This window comes from Ylistrum balloti, unplaced genomic scaffold (assembly GCF_031769215.1).
Source record: "Ylistrum balloti isolate Yb309-2 unplaced genomic scaffold, AGI_CSIRO_Ybal_v1 Utg369706, whole genome shotgun sequence".
NCBI lineage: Eukaryota > Metazoa > Mollusca > Bivalvia > Pectinida > Pectinidae > Ylistrum > Ylistrum balloti.
In genome coordinates, this window is record NW_026781934.1 from 319,239 (window position 1) to 325,238 (window position 6,000).

Here is a 6,000-nt window from a genome sequence, read left to right on the forward strand (position 1 = left end):
GTTATAGAAATATGATGGATAAACAATATATTGTGAAAACAGGCTACTGGTACAAAAAAGTATCTGAATAGTTCTGATGGTATAACCAGAGTGGGGTGGAATCTATTCACTCTGATGCTGTAATGACATATAGCAAGAGACATTGTGTGATAGAAGTGTTGAGAGGTGCAGCCTGCCATAGATAACCTCTGATAGGTAACCCCCACTGGGTGACCTTCTACAGGTAAGCGATGCATTACACCTGACTAAGAAGGTTTGTTCTTCTATGGCAGATTTTTTGTCTGGATGCAGGAATGCAACATCATGCTTCCCATGTCTGACCTCCAAAGTATCGAGTTTCTTGCTGACAAGTAGGTTATCTAGATTTGCAACAAGTATAACCACCGTGCAGATATGTGGGGTTGTCTCCCTTCATCCACAAAATTCTACATGATAATATGATGTATCTGATATTTTTAATAAAAAATTGAAATGCACACTCAATCTTAAAAACGATCTATAAAAGAGATGTTGTATTTCTGGTCATTAATGAAATCCAGGTGAAAGTGAAGATTTGTTTTTCATTTATCAAAATATTGAATATCAGAATGAAATAATATTTGAAAATGCTTAGTATCTTTAAGAACTGGAAATTTCAAAATTTCAAAAATTGCAAAAAGTCCTTCAGGTTTGTGAAGTGAAGTTTAAACTTATCTCAATCAGAGAATAAATGATTCATGATTGATGACACTTTTATGAGAGTTGCAATTCATTCCACATAAATGATCACATGTAATTCATTTAAGGTCAACAGCACAAACTGTTTCAAGTCAAAAGAAAGCTTGTCATATATGTAAGTCTTACATCTGTAAACCAGTCATTAGATACAAATGTCCAAAGAAGTGCTAACTTTTTTTTAATGACTAATGAAAATTTAATTTGCTGTGTCAAAATCAAATACATATATTTTACAACATTAAATCACTTAACTTTGAGTTGTAACATCATAGAGTTAAAATTTTAATGCATTCAAGTTGATTGTTATTACGACATAAGGTTGTATAACTGACAGCTCTGATGTCTGTAAGTGAAATATAACATTACTAATTAGCATTTTAATAATCAATTATCACTATTAATTTATACAATTGTGCACCTATAACACATGTTCATCTCCCTCAAGATTTTACAAAATCTTTGAATTTGTTATCAAAATGCTAAATAATAGTAAAAATAGTAAAGACATAATACTACTCTTCCTTGTACAAAACTATTCCTGTGATTTGAGATAGAGTTAAGGCTATATGCTACATTTAATATTTCACCCCAGATTAATGTTAAGAGCACCAGAACACATTGTTACATCATGAACATGCATTATATAAATATATATGTATATACAAAAAAAATCCAATGCATTTATCAATTTATCAACATCTAATAAATATCCAAATTAGATATAAATTTGTACTCTATTTAAAACAAAAACTTACATTAAAAAGAAATTCTTATAACAATGTTATCTCACTAGTGAAGATAAGTTACAAAATGTTGGAAAGTTTGAATAATTTTCATATGTAAGATTTCAGATTTTTTTTCTCATCAAAACAGGTGTTGTACCCATCTCCCAGGACACTAAAGGCTTAGCCTCTTATAACCACAATCACACATCTTTCAATTTACTGATGCAGGTGTATTAAGCCTTGTGCGTACAGAGCCATGTCCATTCAGAACCCCAGATGTTGTACACAAATTAATGTTTTCTCTCAAATCTGTTAAACATAGGTTGACAAACATATTCAAAGTTTAATTTAAGTAGTTAAATAGTATTTGTCAATTGTTATTGCGATTATGTCAGTAAACATTCAAAATTTCAGTGAAAGATTCTTGTTTCTACAACCCAAGTTCAAGCTAACATGAAGCTGTGTGGGCGAGAGTTAACATGTGATAAATGGATTTTTACTGTTGCTGAAGTATATAGGTAGTCCAATTCTCTCAGTCGGAATCCTCTATTCATCGTGTGTCATCAATCGTGAAATTTGGTGATGTAACTTATACCAGTAATATTACAGACCTAGGAATGCTTACACCCAATCCACCGTATAAGTCAACGGAATTAGAACAAAAACTAGCTACTATTGTAAGGGAGTTGTATTGAAACTGGCTACATGATCTACCCTGTTATTTTGTACACTAAGGAAGCAGATCATCCTTCCCCGTCTATCCAGCCCACCAGCTGGTCACCTCCTAACACTAGCATTTCTAGGGTGACAGTAACTTGAGATAGGTCTTGCGATTCGCCACCTCTGAGTTTGGGTAATGAAAGAAATGTAGATTTGTCACTTTCTGGTTACATTCAGCAGATTTAATTGTCTCTGGTCCCTGAAAAGTTTATCTCATAACTTCATAGAAGTTCTTCTACCTATAAATTCTAAGCTGTTTTCCTTTGCATTATAAGTTTATTTTTTTAAACTTTACAGTAGGCCTATAGGAGATCCGTTTTCATCTTATGAGTTCTCAGCACATATTTGTTTATTCTCACACTTGCCTTTTCTCACATTTGCCTTTTACACTAACTTCTAAGTACATCAGGTGAATTCTTTGAGAAGCTTGTGTGATCATTCTATCTTAAACTTCCACACAAAACTTAAAGCTATATGGTACTATATGTATTTAAACCTCTAATGCCTTTAAAGAGTTGTCTCCCTTAAATATATTCTCATTAATAATACCTAATAATAGAGTATATTGGCTGATCAGTTGTGTACTTATTATTAAATACTTTCAAATGTAATATGGACTAATTAACAGATTTCAAATATTCAAAAATAAAATAATTATAACTACAATATCATTCATGGAAAAATCACAGATTTACTATTGAGTAGAACTCTTCTATATAGGAGGTATTGATATATCACAGTAAGACAGCCTATTTTCATGATTTTAACATGTAAAGTCTTGAGGGAATTGATGATGATTGGTATTGAATATCATAAGCTAAATTAGATAATCAACCATTCTCTAAACCAAAAGAATTATCCAGTTTTATTCATGTACATGTTTAAATATTTTCCCCTTCATTTAAAACTCTAGAAACAGACTTATCCAAGAGATGAACATTTTCTATCTGGAGACAAGAGCTGAAGATAGACCTAGAAGTGAGTGTAACAACTGCTGTCTGTAGGAATCAAGTACAGGTGGATGACATATACCAGTATGTCTGGCAATCTTCAATAAGTAAATTTGGCATGAGAGATTGTTAAAATCAATACTTGCTTACAGTTAGTTTTGCTTGCTATCATACTGAATATATGTGTGTAAAACGATCCCGATGAATCTGCCCTCATTACATTAAGTGCAAAAAGGAAAAGTGAAGAGTGTCCAGATAGACAAAGTGTGTTACCTGACTTAAGCAGGTGTATCTACAATGAAGGTGTTTCAGCCTGTGTATAAACAGACAGAGCCCTAACACCATACTGGGGTCTTGGGGTTGTCTGGTCTACATCAATCACCTCCATATCCCCACAACCTGGGACAAGTCTCAAGGTCATATAATCAAGGTCATCTGTCAACTCACATACCTTTCCTGACTAGTTTGGACCAGGACTGAATTTTTTAACCTGTTTATTTCAGGTTTTTTTTTTATTTTTAAAGATTTAAATCATAAAACATTACAAACTGTAAGTTTGAAAATAATATTTAAAAATATTATGTAGACACCCGCAGAATTTGAATTCTAGAATTAAAATATCAGGATTGATTGTCCCAAGGTTCATATCATCATACTGGTGTATTTCATTTCACAAAGACACATTCATATAAGTACATTACAATGTAACCCATCAAAGAAAACATTTTTTTATCAAAATGAATGTTACAGATTTTTTTAAAAAATGACAATGTATAATCATACACTTACAAGTATTCCTAACTAAACAGATTTAATCAATCTTTTTATATAATAGTTTGATGGAAATAACAATAAATTTCTGACTCATTTCATCATAAGTGCTCAAGAAAATCATATTTAAATTGATATAACTAGAATAAATTTTCAGGTAGAAAAATCATAAATTGCCCAGTAGCTACACAAGAGACATCAAACGAAATGGAATGTCAGTGATACTAAGGGTCAGAAGCAGAGGGTAAGGCATGTAATTTGACAATTTAACGCACCGCCTAGTATAAGTTTATATAAAACTGTTTTTGCCCTGAAACTTCCAACAAATATTCATATTTCATCCATTGTTCTGGAGCTATGTATGTGTTCAGAATCATACTTCTTTTTTAGTAACATAATGACACCTAGGTATCAAAGTATTATTGATAACTTTACATAGATAGAGAATTAAAAATTTTAATCTGTTTTATGTTAGGATATCAATTTTTTTTCTAATTTTTCCTGCTTTGTTCCATTCACTTCAACATCAAAGTCTGACCAACATTAGACAGATATCAACTATACACTCCAACAAAAGAAAGAAAAAAATGATTAACCTGCATTTTCATTTAACATTAAAACGCTCCAGTTACAAACTCCGAAGAAACAATATATGAATTTTTCTTGGTTCATGAATATGAAGATCAAACTTTAGGCTCTATTTCACTACTTTAGATCTTAATCACAGACACCAAAATGATTGGTGTAGAAAAGACTTGGCTTAAGGCATAATTGATAAAAGTCAAACACACACTAAATCCTCGTTAGAATTAATTGTTGGCATCACCTGTTATTCACCAGACACAGTATTGTTACTATGAATACCCACTTCCTTATTATTTTAAATTCCACAACCTAAGTCTTGAGTTGCTGAAGCTGATACGACAAAATACCCCCTTCCAATATCAACCTACAAAATAACAAAAACCTGGCTAGCTACAGAAAACAAAGGATGGCTAGTAACAGAAAACAAAGGATGGCTAGTTACAGAAAAATGGCTAGCTACAGAAAACAATGGATGGCTAGCTACAGAAAACAAAGGATGGCTAGCGACAGAAAACAAAGGATGGCTAGTTACAGAAAAATGGCTAGCTACAGAAAACAAAGGATGGATGGCTAGCTACAGAAAACGATGGCTAGCTACAGAAAAACAAAGGATGGCTAGCTACAGAAAACAAAGGATGGCTAGCTACAGAAAACAAAGGATGGCTAAGCTACAGAAAACAAAGGATGGCTAGCTACAGAAAACAAAGGATGGCTAGCTACAGAAAAACAAAGGATGGCTAGCTACAGAAAACAAAGGATGGCTAGCTACAGAAAACAAAGAATGGCTAAGCTACAGAAAACAATTACCCACAGCAAATGATCTATTTCTAGCATCTTTAAAATTCACCACAGATCAAAATTCACTGGAATTGACTAATATTTTGACTGTAGATATGACCAGTTTGTAAGCTTATAGACAATTACTTGCTTCTGGCATCAATAATGTTTTATTCTAGTGCACTGCCACAAAATATTCTAGAAAATTTCACTTTACCAGTTACGTCATTTTACCGAAAATCCTGATATCTATTCACTACTTTTTGTACATTCATCAAGTGCAAAAATCAAGCAGACCAATTTTCTGTTTGAGTGCCAAAACATTTTATACAATACTTTAATGCTTTTGATAATTTTTATACAATGCCGTCGCAAATTCCAGAAGCTTCACAAAAACGCTTTTGTGAGCTGTAAATCCTTTTTTATACAATATCTCAATGCTTTCTGAAATTCTTCTGGAAACTGTCAGACGTCTCTTATTTAGTAAATCCCCACATCTGCTGTATCATCCCTTGCCACATATCTGTTTATCTTGATGCTACTGATAGATGTATACATTCAGATTTATAAACGTTTATCTTTACCAGACATACAAATTGTAACTCCTACAACGTAGATTTTGACAAGTACCCCCTTTTTAACAGTGAAAAAGATACCAAATCTGACAGAATATATATTCATTTCTGACAAAGTATTTCAACATGGAAATATAAACACAATAAATTTGATGTAAAGACCTGAGTACAGTATCTAAA